Consider the following 21502-nt stretch of genomic DNA (forward strand, 5'->3'; position numbering starts at 1 on the left):
TGAAGTGTTTTTCTTTAATCTGCATCTCCTTAAAGCACTAAAGTTACATCTCTATAGAACAAAGGCGCAGTAGGTTATAACAAAGAAGGTACTTAACTCAAAGATCTAATGTTGCTACTTCTTTTTTCTATATACCAACTATATCAACAAGTAAAAGATATGAAAATTTGGCAGCAAGTATTGGCTCAACAAATGAAACCTTTAATCAGTCCTATTCTAATGATTTTGATTCCTCGGAAGCCCCAACATTCCTAGGATGTTTTAAGCTTCCTGTGCCTCCTGCAGTCAGGAGGCCTCAAACAATCACATGCATAACTCTAAGAGTCCTGCAGGCAGGCTAAAAAGCCATCAGAGGGGTTTTTGGATTGAAACACCCTTTCAAATGCAGAAGACTAAAGCCTTGAGATGACTTTTCCCAGGCAGGCATATTCTTATTTTTGGGGGTACCCGCTCAGGAAATACCAGGGGGAAAACCTGAGATCTGACTCGACCTTGCCCATCAGATCTCTGCCACATGACCTTGTCACGGGTGGGATTCCTCACGCTGGCTCCCGGCACACTAGCTCTGTTCGTACTGATGCTTTCTAAGGCCCACTTGACTTTACATTCCAGGATGTCTGGCTATAGGTGAGTGATAGCACCATCCTGATTATCTTGGTCATAAAGATCTTTTTTGTATAGTTCTTCTGTGTATTCTTGCCACCTCTTCTTAATATCTTTTGCTTCTGTTAGGTACCATTTCTGTCCTTTATCAAGCCCATCTTTGCATGAAGTGTTCCCTTGGTATCTCTAATTTTCTTGAAGAGATCTCTAGTCTTTCCCATTCTGTTGTTTTCCTCTATTTATTTGCATTGATCAGTGAGGAAGGCTTTCTTATCATTCCTTGCTATTCTTTGGAACTCTGCATTCAGATACTTATATCTTTCCTTTTCTCCTTTGCTTTTCACTTCTCTTCTTTTCACAGCTATTTGTAAGGCCTCCCCAGACAGCCATTTTGCTTTTTTGCATTTCTTTTCCATGGGGATGGTCTTGATCCCTGTCTCTTGTACAATGTCACGAACCTCCATCCATAGTTCATCAGGCACTCTATCTATCAGATCTAGGCCCTTAAATCTATTTCTCACTTCCACTGTATAATCATAAGGGATTTGATTTAGGTCATACCTGAATGGTCTGGTGGTTTTCCCTACTTTCTTCAATTTAAGTCTGAATTTGGCAATAAGGAGTTCATGATCTGAGCCATAGTCAGCTCCCAGTCTTGTTTTTGCTGACTGTATAGAGCTTCTCCATCTTTGGCTGCAAAGAATATAATCAATCTGATTTTGGTGTTGACCATCTGGTGATGTACATGTGTAGAGTCTTCTCTTGTGTTGTTGGAAGAGGGCGTTTGCTATGACCAGTGTGTTCTCTTGGCAAAACTCTATTAGTCTTTGCCCTGCTTCATTCCATATTCCAAGGCCGTATTTGCCTGTTACTCCAGGTGTTTCTCGACTTCCTACTTTTGCATTCCAGTCCCCTATAATGAAAAGGACATATTATTTTTTGGGTGTTGGTTCTACAAGGTCTTGTAGGTCTTCATAGAACCGTTCGACTTCAGCTTCTTCAGCGTCACTGCTTGGGGCATAGGCTTGGATAACTGTGATATTGAATGCCACCAGGGAAGCCCCACAAAATCCAGTGTATGGACTGAAATCCAGTTTTGATCACCTGGATTCCTTCCTCACTCCTCAGGGCAGCAGTCTCATTTGTTTGGGTCTGCATTAAGCCCGCAGTGCCACCTTGCCAAAGAACCTGGGGAAGAAAGCTGTTGTTCAAGGAAGGAAAGTTCTTCCCACTGTCTAGCTCAGATCTTCCTGCTGTAATTGGAGTCAGCGTCCCACTGCCTAGGCATCTATGGCATCCTGGCATCTCTTGAGGCTTGGATGCCTGGAGTCAAATGAAATAAGTGCCTCTTTGGAGAATGGTTCCTGGAGGCCACTGCACATTTGTCACATGTCAGTGGGATCTGCCTATGAATGTGAAATGTATATTTAAAAATGTGCACACACTCGGCTGCACACGCATTTTGCTCTGAATGTGTTTATCCAATTGCCCGTCACAGACCCGCCCCGGGGGGCTGGGCTGACCTGTTTACCTTTGCCTGCCAGCCCATAGGCCCCCCATATGTAAACACCCGCTGACCAGCCTGCTCCTTTCCCCGCCCCCTAGAGGGAGGGCAACTGGAAGGTTCTGCTGTGCAGAGGGTTCCAGCTCTAAAGATGGATTTCTCACCTTGACTGAAAGGAGCTGGCAGCTCCCGCTGTCCGAGACAGCAGTCAAGGAGCAGAGTGAGCCCTGGATTGGAGTCCTTGGAGTTGGCGAATCCTGGCTGCTTCACTTAGTGGCAGTGAGACACTGGGCATCACAAGTGACCGCTCTTGTTCTCAGTTTCCTCAGTGAGAATGGGTCTAGGTCCACCAAGGACCTCAACATTTGGAGAATTCCTTTCTCGTGTGCCTCCGAGGAGTAAAAAGTTGCCTCCAGGTATTAGAATGTTCTGATTCACCTCCCCAATGGGTCCAGGGTGGCGTCTGGGACTAGGATATACAATCCCATTCTCAAGTCCTGTACCCAACTCTGACTCTGTCCTATACAAAGTCATATGGCAGCTTTTAAACCTGGCCCCCGATTCTTTGGCATTCCTCTCATCGAGAACTAGATTCTCTGTTCTTTCCCCTGGAATTAGGGCAGGCCTGTTGAGAAAAGCGGGAACCTCGTGTCTTCCCAGGGTGGTCTCTTGGGACCCTTGTTTCTTCCAGAGATGCTGTTTCTCAGAACTCACACTCAGCAGTGAGAAGCCTAGTTCACATGGAAGGGCCACATATTAGTGTTGAAGGTGACAGTCCCAGCCAAGCTGACCTTCAGCCAGCCCAACCCAGGGACCAGACGTGATTGAAATGTTCCAGCTCTTGCTGGAAATGCATTCCTCCAGCCCCACCTGCTCCAGCCCTGGGCCATCCACATCACCCCTGGCTCTTTCAGCATTCCTGGTGACGTCCCATACGTTGTAGAGCAGGGCATGCCATCCCTGCTGAGTCCTGCTCAAATTTCGGATACTCAGAATCTGTGAGCACAGTACGATGCTTGTGTATTATGCCACCATGTTTTGGAATGTTTGCTATCGTGATGACTGTTCGCACCCCCCCACCCCAATTCGTATATCAAAGCCCAACCCCAAGTGTGATGATATTTGGAGGTAGGTCCTTTAGCAGGGAAATAGGTCATGAGGGTTGGGCCACCATGATAGGATCAGGCCCTTATAAGAAGATGAAGAAACACAGGAGCACATGCATTCTACCTACCCTACCCCTTTACGTGCATGTACCAAGGAAAGCGCCGTGTGAGCACACAGTGAGCAGGCAGCCTTCTGAAAGCTGAGACAAGACCTCACCAGAACCCACCCTGATCTCAGACTTCCAGAACTATGAGAACTGTGTGAAGGGAAATGTCTATTGTTTAAGCGGTCTAGCCTCTGATATTTTGTTACAGCAGCCCAAGCTAAGACAGCTGTGCAATCGTAGGAAACGGGAATACATCCAGTCTGATCCCTGTTTGCCACCTGATCTTCTGGTTACCATGGGTGTGGTCTACACTGCAAATTCATCTCCAGGAAGGAAATCAAAGGGTCTCTACCCTTGCGATGTGAGTTATCTTTGCTCGCTTCACAAGAGGCCACTGTGATGTGTCCATTCTAGGGAAAGAGTTGGGCTGTGTGTGTGTGCGTGTCCAGCCAGGATGATGTGGGAAGAAGTCCAGGGGTATAGATACAGAGCTCTCTGGCTGACCGAAGCCCCAGCCCCCTTCTCCCTTGCCCACACTGTGCTGTGCAAACAGCTCAGCATTGTTTATCCCCAGACAGTCTTCCTCCCACCCTGCAACAAATCGAAGCTATTATCCAAGGACAATGGGGGGACTATGGTACTTTTCATTCTGCGACAGAGAGGCAAAGCTGACAACAAGAGTATTTATATCACACTGAGGCTTTCCAGAGGCCTCATATTCATTAATGAATTGATCTTTTCTAGCAACAATCCCTTCATGAGGGTGGTATCCTGAACCATGTTCATCAGACAAGGGGCGCTAAGGCTGCTGGTGATACATGGGACTCCCTACCTGGGGCCTTGAGGTCTCATTCATTCTAGGGACCTTGAGGTGCCACACACAGAGTTTGAAACTTAGAGCTGGGGGTCTGGATGTGCATCTACCCTCTGGATCTTCCTTGTATAGACAGCCTTACTGCTCTGAGTCTCAGTTGCTTCATTGGTAAAATGAGTGGAGGTCAGAATGCCGCCAGGGCAGAGTTTTCGTGATGAGTGAGGCATGGGAAGATGCTCTAACGCCTGGCCCATCACACGCCTGTTCACTATCGTTGCTTCCGGGTCTGAGTGAAGATGCTCGAAGTAGCTGTAATTGCAAGAGAGATCAGACCCTGTGCTGAGGGTGAGGGTCAGCAGGGTGGAGAGAGGACCCTCCCCGAAGTCCCCCAGGGCCATGATGATGATGAAGGCCCTGCAGCAAAGCAAACACCCATGGATCCCCGTCCCCTTGCACTCCCCCTTCCCTGCACCCCCAGCACCTGTGTTAATCTATTGCCCCCTACCCCAGCCCTCCACCTCCAGCACCCTCATATGATGGCAACCTCAGTCATTCAGGTTTTATTTTGTCATTTTGTTCCTGTGTGTTCAGGAAGTGTTTAACTGTTGCTCCAGTATAAGGATTATCAGTGATGACTGATAAAAAGGCCACACCTAGGACAGCATCCTGCCCAGCCCTGCTCAGCCTCTGAATCGTGGTTTTGGTAGACTTACCAGTATACTTTTGTCCAGTCTGAACATCATCCCACCTGTGCTTGATGGCTCAGTTGTAACCTCTAGTTTCCAATGATCTTGATGTCAATGCTTCTCAGAATTGGGTTTTTTTCCTTCTATTTTTTTTTTTAATTGTGGTAAAACACATATAACAAAAAATTTATTATAGTGACCATTTTTCAGGTCAGTAATGTTAAGTACATTTATATTGTCTTGTATCCAGTCTCTAAAACTCCTTTCATCTTGCAGAACTGAAGCTCTATACCCATTGAACAGCACCTCCCACTGTCCCCTCCCCCAGCCGCAGCAACCATCCTTCTACTTTATGTCTCTGCCGTCCATTCTAAGTATCTTGTATAAGGGGAATCCCGCAGCATTTGTCCTTTTGTGACGACTTATTTCACTTAGCAGAATGTCCTCAAGGTTCACCCATGTTGTGGCATATCTGCGTATGTCACTGTGAGGTGAGGTGAAGGACAAACAACAACTGTTTATCCCGGGATGGACAGAGGTCCCAGGGAAGTGGCGGCGTAGGGGGTCCCAGTCGGGGAATCAGGCTCCAGAGAAGAGCCGAGGGGGCTCACGATCCCACCTGAGTCAGCACATCTCACGCTGCCACATGCATGGGCATCACTGTAGGGCCTGGGAAATGCAGACTGATTCTGTAGGTCTGGGGTGGAATCTGAAATTCCAGGTTCCTCGTAAGTTCTCTGGTGAGGCCTTGCTGACAGTCCACCAACTGTTGGACAGCGGCAGGCCCACCTCCTTTAGGTTCACTGGCGATCTTGACCTGCATATGGAGATTCCTAAGTCTTGGGCCACATCTGTAGAATCAGACTCTCTGGGATCAGGGCCGCAGACCCTGCATGATGAACACAGTTCAGTTCAGTTCAGTCGCTCAGTCGTGTCCGACTCTTTGCGACCCCGTGAACCGCAGCACGCCAGGCCTCCCTGTCCATCACCATCTCCCAGAGTTCACTCAGACTCACGTCCATCGAGTCCGTGATGCCATCCAGCCATCTCATCCTCGGTTGTCCTCTTCTCCTCCTGCCCCCAATCCCTCCCAGCATCAGAGTCTTCTCCAATGAGTCAACTCTTCTCATGAGGTGGCCAAAGTACTGGAGTTTCAGCTTTAGCATCATTCCTTCCAAAGAAATCCCAGGGTTGATCTCCTTCAGAATGGACTGGTTAGATCTCCTTGCAGTCCAAGGGACTCTCAAGAGTCTTCTCCAACACCACAGTTAAAAAGCATCAATTCTTCGGCACTCAGCCTTCTTCACAGTCCAACTCTCACATCCATACATGACTACTGGAAAAACCATAGCCTTGACTAGATGGACCTTAGTCAGCTAAGTAAAGTCTCTGCTTTTGAATATACTGTCTAGGTTGGTCATAACTTTTCTTCCAAGGAGTAAGCGTCTTTTAATTTCATGGCTGCAATCACCATCTGCAGTGATTTTGGAGCCCCCCAAAATAAAGTCTGACACTGTTTCCACTGTTTCCCCATCTATTTCCCATGAAGTGATGGGACCAGATGCCATGAGCTTTGTTTTCTGAATGTTGAGCTTTAAGCCAACTTTTTTGCTCTCCTCTTTCACTTTCATCAAGAGGCTTTTTAGCTCCTCTTGACTTTCTGCCATAAGGGTGGTGTCATCTGCATATCTGAGGTTATTGAGATTTCTCCCGGCAATCTTGATTCCAGCTTGTGTTTCTTCCAGTCCAGCGTTTCTCACGATGTACTCTGCATAGAAGTTAAATAAGCAGGGTGACAATATGCAGCCTTGACTTACTCCTTTTCCTACTTGGAATCAATCTGTTGTTCCATGTCCAGTTCTAACTGTTGCTTCCTGACCTGCATGCAGATTTCTCAAGAGGCAGGTCAGGTGGTCTGGTATTCCCATCTGTTTCAGAATTTTGCACAGTTTATTGTGATCCACACAGTCAAAGGCTTTGGCATAGTCAATAAAGCAGAAATAGATGTTTTTCTGGAACTCTCTTGCTTTTTCCATGATCCAGTGGATGTTGACAATTTGATCTCTGGTTCCTCTGCCATTTCTAAAACCAGCTTGAACTTCAGGGAGTTCATGGTTCACGTATTGCTGAAGCCTGGCTTGGAGAATTTTGAGCATTACTTTACTCAAACACATGATGAACACATCTGCTGGTTATTCTCATGTGTCCTGGAACCTGATAACTTCTGATCTGTGGATCCAGATGTTGAAGGTTCTAGGCTCCTGTACGAGGAGGAGACCCCTTTCTTGGTATCTACACATCACTTCAGAGCAGTGCCCCAGTGGATGGTTTCCATGCCAGGAGGTCAGTCTTTGCCCACACTTTACATTGGGGCTAACTTCTGAAAACCTCAGTTCTTTAAGTTAGTCTTTCACAAACTTTAGCAAGAGCATCCTTTGCTCTAAGATCTGAAGTATGTTTTATAAGATAGTGAGACATCTGTGAAAATGGAGGGTGAGAATTGAGGCATGAGCTCATCCATGATTCTGTACCCAGCCCTTGACCTTTCTGCGGAGATGCCTGAGAAGTCAGTACACCAGTGGGGAGTGACAAGGGCCTGGAGACACATGGTTTTTCTCCCTCAGGGACTGATGAGCAGAGCTGGGACTGGGAGGTCAGTGCTGCTAGGTCTTATCTGGCTTTTGGATCTCTTTGCCTGCCCCTATGCAGGGGCCAAGAGCCCCATCCCCAACTGAGGGCCATGTCCTAAGGGCCGGTCCTGGCCTGAGGCAAAGATGGATGGAGCCTGACTGTGGGGCATGGATTCAGCCATCAGGCCTGACTCTGACCATGTAACCTATCTTCACGGGCTCCAGGGCAGGTATAAATGCATTATTTTTTTTCCCTCAGCCTTCTTAAGGTATCATTGACAAATAAAATTGTAATATATTTAAAATGTATAATATGATGATTTGATATATGTATGCACTGTGAAAGGATTTCTTCTATCGACTTAGTAATCTGTCACCCCACGTATTTACCTTCTTTGTGTGAATCCTCTTAAGTTCTACTCTCTTTGCCAATGTCAATTGTATAATACAATATTGCAACTAGACTCACCTTGTTGAGATCCTCAGACCTATACCTGAAAGTTTATACGCTTTTACCTCTTCCTGTTTTTCCCAATTCCCCAACTCCTGCAACCACCATTCTACTCTTTTTCTATAAATTCAGCTTTTTAATTTTTTCTTTTAGTTTCCACATGTGAGTTCACATCATATTTGTTTTTCTCTGTCTAGCTTCTTTCTCATAAGCCTGGTGCCCTCCCGGGAGAGAGAGAAAAGGGTGGGGCATTCTTGTCCCTGCCTTCCTCTTCCTTACGCCCTTTTCCTTCCAACAAGCATATCCTGAAGATCTGCTGGGTTCTGGAGGACACACGTTCCTAGGCATCGAGGGGGATACTGGATTTGGTGACTGCTCAGTGTTCTCATGATTCTTGAGTGTATAGGATCCTTCATACTGTGTGTGGGGGGCAGGGACAAGGCATTTCACCTACCAAGTGGCTGGAGGCAGGGCAGGGGCAGAGCAGACCATGTAGGTGGAAAATAGGAGAAGTTCCAGGAAGAAAGTAGACTTACTTGGCGAGACCAGTTAAGGAAGGGCCTAGGCAAAAGGGTAGCAGAGTTAAGGAGTTGTTTTTGTTTTGTTTTTTGACTCGATGTGTCTTCATTGTTCTGCATCAGCTTTGGTGTAAGGGGACTCTTGAGCTCTTCTTGGCAGCGGTGAACCTTTGGTGTTCATGAGTCATGTAGAGAACAGAGCTGCCTGGCTTTGGGGACCTTAGGGGAGTTTATTGACTTTGATGGGTTTCTGGACCAAGGGGAGTTGGGGCTCAGTCATCTCCACCTAGCTCTTTGGTGGATGTGTGGACAAGATAAATAGGAGGAGAGAGCCTCCTTCCAGTACATTCTGTTCAGTCCTCCCTTTTCACCACCCTGGCCACCCACATTGGAAAGATCGTTAGCATTAGAACGCAGAAAAAGAAATGCTTCTGGGGCATTGTCCTAGGAAATTGCTCACTCTCTTTTTCTTTATGAGCTAAAACTACAGTGTCCATGAGCTCCTAAGGGTTTAGACAAATCAGATTCCCTGTCTGCGACAGGACTCTGGCTTGGCTGCTCAACTCAAGACCATAACGCAGTAATTCAGATGAGTCTCAAAATTGGGCAGGCCCTGCATATCAACAGGGAGAAAAGGGAAGGCAAAATATTGTAAAATGGGTAGGTTCTCACCACATGACTGTTTAAAAGGCCTGGAAGTGCAGAGGTGGGAGAAACACAGGGGAGATATATTAACTAGGGCATTGTTGACTCACGGCCATCCAACTGCAGCAGGAAGTCCAGATTCAGCCCCGTGAGTGCCTGAAGCCACCTGCCTTGAACCTCATGGGTGTTGCAAGGCTCAGAACTGCTTATGCACCCTTGGGTTTCCTCAGTTTTCTTTCAGCTTTTTTTATATTCCAGTCCCTTCTATTTGATTTGTTTGTACGCATATGTTTTTACAATGAGACAAAAGAAAAAGGGAGGATATGGTGGTCTTGTGGCAACTGTTAAGTCTGCAGTTCCTCAGGGAGCCCTGGGTTGAAAAGAACTGGATATCGACAGAGGAAGGGAGTCCAGTTTGAAAGGTGAGAAGAAAGTGATTACTCACTGTTGGTTCCAATTCCCTCTCTCCTTGGTGTACTGGGAAACTCATCTAGGGAGACAAAGCAGAAATGCCATTCTTGTCCATCTATTGAGTGAAGGTTTGAAATCTAACATTTATCTCAGTTGCCAGGTTCTACCTCTCAGTGTATTCCACCGTGTTCTCATTCATTTCAGAAGCTCATGCAATTCTCATCCGGGATGAGCTCTGAAAACATAGATCATGTCACGCCCCTGCTTAAAATCCTCTAAGAGCGCCTGTTGCACATAGAATGGCATTCAAACTCTGACTGTGGGCTGAGAGGCCAGCCTGATCAAACCCTACTTCCCTCTCAAAACTCACCCCCTCTCCTCCCTGCCAGGCACAGTGCTCCAGGTGTTCACTTCTTTCCCTGGAACTCGTCAAGGTTTTTCTGCTGGTTTGCATTTGTTATTTTTCCCTTTCTGGAATGTTCTCTCCACTCTCTCAGCTGACCAATGCTCCTCATTTTGGTCTTAGCGCAAATATTTCTCAGGCCAGTCTAAAGGATCCTCTCCCTCCCTGCTTCCTCCTGTTGCTGAACAGTAAGCTCCATGACAGTACGAATTTCTCCAGCACCCCATGCTGTCCACGGCAGGCGGTCAGTTCTCAATAAACAGTTGGTGGTAAATGAATAACTGAGTGAAGGGATGCTCTGTCCTCCAGCTCTGCCTTGGGACTTTCCAGATTTGGAACACACAGGACATTTATTATCTCTTAAGTCTTAAACGTTTGCCAAGGTACCTGGAACTGTGTACCATTTTATTTTTTCACATAAAGAAGTTAAGTCTTAAAGAGGTTATTCAATCTGCTCACAATTGCATCAGTAATCTTGGAATAGCCAGGAATGGTGACAGGTTGGAACTGACTATAAATCTCCTTGCTCTTTGTCCATCTACTAGTTGGTGTTGCTTATGGGGTAGCCAGGAATGCTGGCTATCCAGTGGGTCATAAGTCATTTTAGCAGAAAAGATGAATAGCAAAGTGGGAAACATATGTGGGACCACACAGCATGGGGGTCCAAGCCTGGCTCTATGCTTTTCTGTGTGACCTGCCAAATATCTTAACCCGTCTGTGCCTTGGTTCTTCCATCTGTACAGTGGACATAATTGTACCTTTCTTACAGAGTTGGCATGAAATTTAAATGAAAGAGAATGTATGAAAGTGCTTTGAACAAGTGTCTGGCACAGCGTGGCATTGCATAGCAAGTGTTTACTACTCTAGTTACTGCTCTTATCATCTTGCAGCTCATGTGCACATGGCTGAATTCCCCTTGGGATCTTTTAAGGACATCGAATATCATGAAGGTCTCTGGAAACTGCTCCCCCATGTCTGTCTGTCTGTCTGTCTCTCTGTCTCAAGACCTGCAGGAGCTTTTAGAGGAGTTTCTCTGCTGCGTATGGCTTTGGAGGCAGTGGTAATGGGCAGCCTATTGTTTGGCAAAGGAACATAAACTTTAAAAGCAGAGAAGGAAATGGATGTGTTAGCAACACAGAGTCATGGGAAAAGCCATCCACTAAATTACGTTTCTGCACAAGAAAAGAACTGCCTGCAAAGTGGGAATGAACGACATCGGGGTGGCAAACATATCAAGAAGTAGAACCAGTAGCAAGTCATGGAGCCCTGTATTATTTCTAGCATCACGGAAAGTGGGGTTTTATTATTCTTTCCCTAAATGGTCTCCATTCATTTTTCATTGTTGTTCTTTTTATTCACAACCAGTACAGCTGATGTTCTCTGTCTGTCCTTGTGATCTACCTGGCACAGGCCTTACCCCAGCAGCTTGTCTGGAGGCTGAGAATCTGTAGCTACAGGAAAGGGGGGTCCTGAGGGGTTCTTGGGAATCATTGCACCTAAACATGCTCATTTTCAGATGAGAAAGCTAAAGCCATGATGGAAAGGGCATTTATTTATTCATTAACTCAAGCAATGATTTATTGAGTTTCCAAGGCCCTGTGCTACATGCTGGAGAAAGTCGAGAAGTTCTCTAGTTCTGAGCAGAGCACCCGCAATGAACTCTTATCAAGACTATGTGAGGAGGATAACACCGAGGGCTCAGGCCTGAGAACTGCAGGTCTTATATTTAACTCTAAACCACCACTTCTCATCTGAACTGGTGTAATTGCCTGGGCTTCATTTCCTCATCTGTAAAATGGGGAAGTTGGTGTCTGCCATGTGAATTGCACTAGGATTTTATGAGTATCCAGATAATCATAATGCATGCTTGATGACTTATGAGGCAAGTTGTAGAAGATGCTTTTGTTGCTGGTAGAGTTAGCATTTGCAAACAGGGAATTGAAGCCACTGGAATAATGTAATGGGAAAATGAGAGGGGCTATTGTAAAGGGTCCCTTCCCTGGTGGCTCAGTGGCAAAGAATCTGCCTGCCATGCAGGAGATGCAGGTTCAATTCCTGGGTCAGGAAGATCTCCTAGAGGAGGGCATAGCAACCCACTTCAGTATTCTTGCCTGGAGAATCCATGGACAGAGGAGCCTGGCAGCCTCCATAGTGTTGCAAAGAGCAGGACACGACTGAAGCAACTTAGCACATTGTAGAGGGTGGAGCCTGGCTTGGAGAATTTTGAGCACTACTTTACTAGCATGTGAGATGAGTGCAATTGTGCAGTAGTTTGAGCATTCTTTGACATTGCCTTTCTTTGGGATTGGAATGAAAACTGACCTTTTCCAGTCCTGTGGCCACTGCTGAGTTTTCCAAATTTGCTGACATATTGAGTGCAGAACTTTCACAGCATCATCTTTCAGGAGGGCAGTTCACATGTTGGGGATGGGCAGGGTTCAGCCAGAGGTGGCCCCGAAGCCTTCATTCTATGGGACAGTCCTTTGTGCTCTTTGGAATAAACAAGAAATGATTCCTTGATGGGGAGTAGCTCATTCAGCCAGGCAGCAACTCCCACTTCTTTGCCTCTAACTCTATGATACGTGTAAAGATGGGAGATACTCAGAGATGGCATGGCCATCTGAATGCATCTCAGAGGTTAGCAGGAAACACCAAATCATAAACTGACAGGGCTCAGGACAGAGGGACCCCAGGCCCATCTTGTTCAAGATGCAGGCAGGAAGATGGTGTTTGTGGGAGGCCATCCTGCTGTGATAGTTTGATGGCATCGGATCAGGGTCCTTCGATTACAGATGTAATTTACTCAGTCAGTCTCCTCCTCATTGTCGTCTTAGATATCGTCTACAGCTTTGTAAAATATGCAACCAGTTCTATAGGAAGGGTTTTCAGGGTGAGGTTGTAAGCAGCCCACATTGTCCCAGAAGAATGTGCACACTGCCGAGCAGAGCCAGGCAGGTGAGCATCTTCCTGGGGAGTACAGTAGCGAGCCTTCAGTTACACAGGAAGTTATCCAACTCATGCAATGCATGAGATGCTATAAGCACCATCCTCTCTCCAGGCTTCAGGAAGGCTTAAGACAGGGGGTCATTTTATCCCTGAGGAGGAATAGATGGATTTTACTCATTAGACATGCATCTGTTAAGTTCTTGGGGTTTACAGAATCAGCCGTGTGTATGTGACATTTGGGAGGGTGACCTAAGAGGCCTTTGGGTGGCTCCACCTGGCTCACTCATGGACATCAAACCCAGTATATCCAAACTTGGACTTGTTATTTTTTCTCTCTCAAAGAGATGTACTCCTTAGTCAGTCAAAACTTGTCTGAGTCAAACCCTGGAAGTTGCCTTAAATGCTTACCTGCCCTGAAACCGCAGCCTCATCTTCCCCTAGATCTGCCCTTCCTACTTCCTGTGTGTCTGCCTTGTTATTGTCATCAGTACCCCGCACCTTATACCCCGGGCAGTCTGGTCTCCCTGCTTTCCTCCTGAGAGTCCATCCTCCACCACTGCTAGTAAAGTGATCTCTGTAACACACGGCTACAAGCTTGGATGGCTCCCACGGCCTGCCGGTATTTTCTTCATTCATTTCTTTGGCAACAGTGGAGCACCCTGTGTGTGGCAGGCGCTGTGATGGGCACTAGAGATACAGAGGTGAATGAGACAGGCCAGAGCCGTCACTGCACTCTCCGCCTGGTAGAGGAGACAGGGGCAAACCACGGGAGGAATTCTGTGTTCTGTGCTGCGGGGCTGGGGACCAGAGGAGACGTGAGAGGGTTCATTCTTTTCCCAACTTGCAATTCCTTTCCTGCGTTAAAAGACATATCAGGAATTGATTTAGGAAAAAATAAAAAGACTATGAAAATAACGTTTGTGTTATATTGAAAATGCAAAAAAGCAGAGCTGAAATAGAACCTGAAGATGTCCCTCATCTCAGTCTCTGTCTCGCTTCTATTAAAATATTGTGTCTTTCCTAACAAGCTTTCTCCTTCATATTTATATTTTACAGAACTTAAAATGCCCTTGGGTATACACTATTTTGTATAGTGTATTTTGTATAGCTCCTTTTACTAACAGATACCACAGCATTTAAAAAACAGCTCTAATGTTCTTTGTTATACAAAGAATGCATAGCTATTTCAAACAGTTTTATGAGATGAAGATCATGTGTAACACAAAGATCACCTACTACTCCCATACCTGGAGATACCTTTTACTAACACCTGTGTGTGCTTTCAGGATGTTATGTTCATGTACACACTTAGGAATAAATATAAATAGAGGTATAGACAGATGTGGTCTTTAGCCTACCTTTTCCACTTAATACATTGTAGCTCTCTGTTTTATTTAAATATATTTGATCACTTGTGGTCTTTTTAAAAACATATATATGATATCCCATGTAGATATAAAATAAATCCTATAACTAATCTCCTCTTTATGGATATTTAGGTTGCTCCTATATTTTCATGATTTCAGACAGCAGATTGATGAAAACACTTGTGTAAATATATGTAGTCAGTTTATTTCCTTGGAATAAAATCCTATAAGTGAAATTACTGTGAAAAATACTGTGAACAATTTACATTTGGGTCCATACATGTGGTTGGCAGGATTATCAGATGGTCTCTGACCTGTCATCGTATAATCACCTCCCCTTGAGTGTGGACTCATGATTGCTTCTAACCTGCAGATTGTGGCAAAGGTGATGGGGTGTCACTCCTGTGATTATGTTATATTATATGGCAAAGGTGAGGGGATTTTCCAGATATAGTTAAGATCCCTAATTTGTTGACATTAAGTTAATCCAAAGGGATCTTATCTGGAGTGTGTCTAACATAACCAGGTGGGCTCTGTAACAGAAGACCTAGAAATCAGAGAATCTCTCCTGTTGGCCTTGAAGAAGCAAGCCACAATGAGTCTACAGCTGCAAGGAAATGAACTCTGCCAATAATCTCATGAGCTTGGAAGAGGATCCCAAACTTGAGATGAGATGCAAGCACTGACTGACACCACTGCAGCCTTGTGAGACCCTGAGCAGAGAACCCAGCTAAGGCATGCCTAGACTCCTGACCCACTGAAACTGTGAGATGACAGATGTGTATTGTTTTAAGCTATTCAATTTTTAATGATTTATGTAGGAATACAAAACTAATACAGGATAGGAAAAGTGCCTCTGATGTGCTTCCAACCAGTATAGCAACTCCCATTTCCATGAATTTTTGCCAACACTGCACAGTGTTACCAGACTTGTAAATCTGTGCCAATCTAAATCTGGTTTAAAAAGTACTTGTTTAATCTGTAGCCCTCAATTATCAGTACTTTGCACATTTTCCATGTTTTTATATTCCATTTTAAAGCTTATTAATTTGCATATTACCTAATCATATCCTTTGCTTACTTTTGAATTTTGCTTATTGGTTAGTGAGAGCTCTTTACATATGTGGAGGACAGTGAAGAGGCAAAATTTACATATTATTTTATCTGTTGCAAATGTTGCAAGTAGGTGTTTTCTGTTTCCCTAGCTTGATAGTTTGGTCTTTTATTTAAAATGTTGTTTATTGTATTTGGTGATGAGGGATGTAGATGTTTTCTCATTCTTTGGGGTTTTAGAAAGACCCCTTTGTATGGAAGATTGATGGTAAGAGAGCAGTGAAGAGGCAGTTACATTGGTTCAAGTGAGCTAATGAAGCTAAAGCCTGTACTGCATCAGGCTTTGTAGGGATGGAAAAGAAGCTTCTGAGCCCAGAGACATTCTGGAAGTATAATCGGCAAAGTTTGGTATTTCAGAACTAACTTTTTACTAGATGAGAAATAGACATAGAGGTAAAGTAAGCAATGTACAGTCTTGTCTCTGTCAGCTGGTTCACTGAGGAAGTTTCTCCTTCGTGGAGCTGTACACCAAAGGCTCTGGGCCTCGTAGATCCCCTGATGAGGCAGCCCACATGTGCTGTGCTCCCAGCTCTGCCTTTATTCCCATGGGGTGGATAAATAAATCATTCCTGGGGGCTCTTCTTCCCTCCCTACTGAGACATGAAGGCCTCCTTTGCTGTATTTTCCTTGAATCTCTCCCCAGACAGACTTATGGTTTTGAAGCTGAGCAGATGGGCAGGGATGTTTGCTCAAACACAGATCCAATGGGGATGCTTGACACTGGATCCATTTCCCCTTAAACAGCCTAAGCAGCCTGGTCTCCAGGCAGGGCTTGGGTGGATGGGAGGAAAAGTGTTCAGCTTTACACTGACCCAGTGAGATATTAGACATCACATGAAAATTGCTGGCAGTTGCAGAGAACAGGTAGCCTGTTCTGTTCCTAGACTCTAGAAGATCCTTCAAACCACCTGATATGAGGAAATACTGCCTACCGTCTGTAATGGCAGAAATTAAGATCTGTTGGGTAGAGAGCTGAAACATGCTTGGGGTCCCCCACTGACAGGAGCAGAAGGGAGACACCGGTGTGACAAAGTAGATCTTGAAAGCCTTCTGAGTTCAAGTGTGAGTTATTTAAAACCTCGTTTGTTCCCTTGGTTCATTTCGAGCAGTGATTCTCAACCAGGGGCCATTTTGCCCCTATCCAGGGGATATTTGACAATATCTGGAAACATTTTTGGTTATTACAACTGGGAGTGTGCTACTGGCATTGCCATGATTCTTTTAAACATCCTACAATACATAGGGAAGTCCCCCCACAACAAAGAGTTATCTGACCCCAAATGTCAATAGGACTGCGAATCAGAAACCCTGGTCGAGTAGGAACAAGAAGAATGGTGTGAATTCATGATATGTCCAAGTTAGAGATGCCTGCAGTATCTCCCCAGGCTCTGGGAATAACCAGCCTCCCGAAACCTTTTCTCTTTCCCTGGGGTCTCTTCCAGGTACTGCCTGGGGGTGGGGTGGGAGTGAGGACTCAAGCCTCTAAGCTCATCCCCAGAGTTCTGGCCACAAGCACCACTGCTCATCCCACACCTGAACAGGAGAGATTAAAAAGCAAATCCATTTGTGAAGTACAGCACAGTCTTTTCTCTCCAAGTCTAGCATTCATTGACACGCTACCGTTTGGCAGGCTTTTCACATCTTGTACCAATACACAAAAGTACTGACATCAGCTTTGATTCTGGTGATTCGTTCTCTTTGCCCAAATTGAAGCACAGTTTCTGCCAGATGGGGTCAGAATAGGAGGAGGAAGGCGGCTGGAATTTAGAAATTCTGGCAGTGTATAAATATTTGATGTTTTAGCCTGAGCTGGACATTCTATACATGAGAGTCAGAACAGACTACTTGAATCCTCAACTCCTGAGACAGTGCTCTTCTAAAGCAGTCTGGAAAAGGTGAAACAAATAACTTAGCTTTCCATGCCACCTACATCTCTCAAGCATAATCTGATTTATCTGTGTGTACATATAGGCATATGTGTACTAGTTGCAGATGTTAAGAGTTTTTTTAAAGATTGACTCCAGACAGAACAAGCCTGTGTGTGTGTGTGTGTGTGTGTGTGTGTGTGTGTGTGTGTGTGTGTTTTAAATGTTTGTTGCTAGGGCAGCGTGCTTTCTGTCCCAAGCAATACAAAACAAACACTGCGAAGAATAAATATCGGCCCTAAACTTTCACCCGTAATGGTTAACAATGCCTGTGTTCTGTTTCTATGAACCAGTTTTACAGAAAGAAGTGTTTTTTTTGTCTTGAGTCTGTTTCTCGGGATGGGTCTCAGTGGTGCAGGATCTGAATCGAGAGCGGCAAGTGAGATTTGCATGTAGGCAGTGTCTCCAGCCCACAATCCCAGCAGGGTTCTTTCTCTTCCTCCTCATTCTTAATCCCCTTTGGCAAGAGCTACCTTGTGTCTTTCATCCCCTCCCTTACCATTGGTCTCCCAATACTCCTGTTTTAACTGCTTTGGCTATCTCTGTGTTGGCTTGTTCTCTGGGACTCCTCCCCTGCCCTGTTCAGCTTCTGTCTCTCTGTTATGGATGGCACTTTCATTAATTTTCAAGACCTCAACCAGTTGACTCCACAGATGACTCCTAAATCCATGTTTTCAGCCTCCATCTCTCCCTGAGTTATAGACCTCCCAGCCAATGAGATGAAAACACATTTATTAGACTCAGTTCATTTCTTCCCAAGGTGAAAAAGTCAAAGTGATATTTGACTTATTCCCCACCCCCTGCCCCCATAGGTTAGGAAGCAACCTTAAATGTGTCACTTCTTTGTACTGCTGAGTAGGGTACTGGGTCCTTCATGTGACCAGAGGTGCCACTGTGTGCAGTAGAGTTGCCATCTTTGTACTTGTCAGAGTATTCTCATTATTAACTTGATGGGATTCTGAGCAGTGACTTTCCACTCCTCTGTGAGAGTTTATGGTTTCAGCAAATGTGGAAAGAGCAAAGTTCTCACCCTCCTCCAAATCTAGTTTTCATAGTTTAGATAAACAAGCTCCCCGCTTTGCCTCAATGACAATAAGTGAGCTACAGGACCTCACTCTTGTGTGACCCAGAGTGTAGTACAGCACCTAGTATAACCATTAGGCCAGAACAGGACCGCGTATCAGACAGTGACCTGGAAGGTGGACAGGCAGGCTTCCTTGGGGAGGCTGGTGTCTGAATGAGGAGCATCACCTCCCTTGCTGGTACTCTGAGTAGAGTTGCAGGCCGGGAGGCTGTCAGAGCCTGGGGGCTGCTAGATGAGGGAGGTGTGCAGGACATTTCTGCCTCTAGCTAGGTAGGCAACCTGAGAGAATCTTGCTCCCCCAGTGATTCTGAGATTCCATGGTTGTGCCAGTGCCTTTGCAGAGATCTGAGCCACACAACGCCTGGATCACAAGTAAGGTGCTGCAGTTCAGTTTTTGTCTCCACCTTGCCATGCATTCACTGCCCTGTTAATTAACTGAAGACTCCCCAGCTCTTTGCTTTGACCCATCAGTAACCTAATTGACCCTGTACTATTCCAGTGGCTGAATTTTTCACACACAGGAAATTCAACAGCGATTTCACTACACTGGAAATGGAGGAAACATTTGAGGTCATCCTCAATGTCATATGCATTCCCTAAGATACAGCAATCTCCTAGAAGCTACCTTTCAAATCCTTGATTTAATGTGGCAGGGACTGAAGGCATGGTTAGGCGGAGTCCTTAGAGGCTGCATGATGGAACCAGGAGCCGAGGATGACTGGCAGGCACCCCACATGCAAGCTTTGTTCGTTCCACACAAAGGGTAAATTGCAGGGGAATGAACGGATGGGACCTTCAGAGTAGACAGCGTTACGTCTTCTGAGCATGACTCACCCCCACAGCTTTCTTTCTCCACTTTGCTCTAAAAATACTTGATCCACCTAATGCCTCCCCCTACCCCAGTTTTGCTGCTTTAAGGGAGGAGTGAGACGTGGAAACCCAGGTTCCTTGTCTCTCAGCCTGGAATCCAGGGGGTGGCCTGTGATGGAGCGTCCTGAGGAGCAGCCCAGTGAGCCGTAGGGTTTGTTTCTGGACTTTCTGATCTTCCATCGGTCAGTTAGTATGTTGATACAACAATCATTAGTGAGGCTTTAATTATCAAGGTGTAAATTTTGAGGTTCTACAATGTATTTTTAGGGTTCCCCCAGTGGCTCAGTGCCCTGGAGGAGAAAATGACAACCCATTCTACTATTTTTGGCTGGATAATTCCATGGATAGAAGAGCTTGGGGGGCTATAGTCCATGGAGTCACAGAGAGTCGGACATGACTTAGCAACTAAACAACATGTGTTTTTAAAGGGGGGAAGGCTTTCGCATAGTTTTTGCCCTATCTAATCTTGCTAGTCTTTCCCCTCTAAATTCTTTAGAATGAATCAAAACTCTGTTTCCTTCATCTAATTGACACTGATTAATTCTCAAGACTCAGTTTTAAAAAGTTCTCCTCTGGGGAGGCTTCCCAGCCCTGATTTGTTCTCAGTGCCACACGTGCTCCTCTTCACCTTCTCATATGTGTAGGCCTGTGATCGGCCTCTTTTCTGTCCCCGCCATGGACTGTTCTCTCCTTGAGGGTGGCACACGGTCAACTTCACTACTGCATTTTTTAGCAGAGAGCAGAATGCCTGGCATATAGTAGGTCTTTGCTTCAGTATCTGTTGCTGCATAATAAACCACCTGCACCTTAAGGGCATAGGACAATGATGCTGAATTTTTTATTCTCTCTTCTTGTTTTGGTGAACTGTGATTGGGCTCAGCTAGGTGGCTGCATTTTGAGTTTCTTCCTCATTTTGGGGTCCTTCATGTGATTGCACCAGACAGTGGCTGGAGCTGGAACCATTGTCTAGGGCTACCTGGTACTTGCTGACTGCCCACAGAATTGGCTGGAACACCTGCCTACAGCCTGTTTGTGTGGCTTGGGCTTCCTCACAGCATGGTGACTGAGCTCCAAGAGCAAGAGAGCCTAGTAGAACCTGTATCACCTCTTATGACTTAGCTTCAGAAGCCACATCAAAGTCTACCATACTTTATTGATTGATATAGGCCTGAAAATCCACCCAATTTCAAGAAGAGGGGACACAAATTCTACCTCTTGATAGGAAGTGGCAAGGTAATACCTGTATTTGGAAAATGTAAGCTAAACATGTGCTCAAGAGACCTTTGTCAAATACTTGGAATTTCATCATTCAAGATCACTGGGATGGTTCCATTCCACATCCAGACTTGAACCAGCACTTCCAACCAACTGACAGAAGAGCTGGTGCCTGAGCTGAGTGAATGTGCTCCTTGCCCACCCCAGGTTGGCTGTGCAGTCCAACTGCTGGGCTCCTGGAAAAGTTTTCCCGTCTGGGGAGCAGTCTTAGGAGCTGTTTATGGATGTCTGCAGTCATGTCAGTAAAGCTTGAGTTCCTGATCATAAACTTCCTCTCTTTCATTCAAAGTACAGGGTTATTAGAGTTTGCTTTTCCATCACTACTTTCGAAAGTAAGTGCTTTGAAGACGATGGGTGTAGGAAAAATGACACATTAAACATTTCTGCTGAAACGTGGGGTTTCTGCTCAAATGGAAGGTGCTGTGTTTCTGACTGGCACACAAATTGAAGGACTTGAGTTTTGAACGATCAAGTTTATCATCTTTGCTCTCAGATGCGCCTCTCACTCAGAGGAAACTGAATGGGTTTGAGGACTGACCCCTTTGATTCTGCCATGCAATGATGACTTGGGCAACACATGAGAGATGCAAGTGATTAAATGAGAAAGCTCCCCACTCGCAGTGCAGGCTGCTGGGTCCTAACCAGTCTGGAGGACCCTGAAATGCCTGGTACAGGGGTAGGTTGGCAGCAGGTGTCCCTGCTGCTTGTGTTTCAATAACAGCATTTAACTGGTACAAGCTTCTGCCCTGAAGGTGATTCTTTTGGAAGAAGAGTGCCTGCATTCAGCTGAGACCACATTTAATGAAAGTGGCAGTTATCTGAGAATGTTGGTTCTGGATCTAGGCATTTTAGACTCAAGTTCTAGATCTGCAGTGTGCTAGGCCTGGAGTGTGTCACTTAACTGCTCAGTGTCTTTTGTTCCGTCTCAGTACTAGGGACAAGAGCAGTACCTACTTCTAGGCGTTGTTGTGAGGATCGACGTGAGCATCGGACTCATAATAAGCACTTAGTAAATGTTGGCTGTCATTTTCAGGGGTGTTGCTG

The 21502-nt window shown here is 45.5% G+C and overlaps 1 protein-coding gene across 1 annotated transcript in view; it reads left to right on the top strand.

Annotated features, from left to right (window-relative positions):
- LOC120869435 (receptor-type tyrosine-protein phosphatase T-like) overlaps nucleotides 1-21502 on the top strand; it is a 310761-nt gene that overhangs the window by 178702 nt on the left and 110557 nt on the right. The window lies entirely within an intron of this gene.

The sequence above is a fragment of the Oryx dammah genome, unplaced genomic scaffold (genome assembly GCF_014754425.2).
Source record: "Oryx dammah isolate SB20612 unplaced genomic scaffold, SCBI_Odam_1.1 HiC_scaffold_10, whole genome shotgun sequence".
NCBI lineage: Eukaryota > Metazoa > Chordata > Mammalia > Artiodactyla > Bovidae > Oryx > Oryx dammah.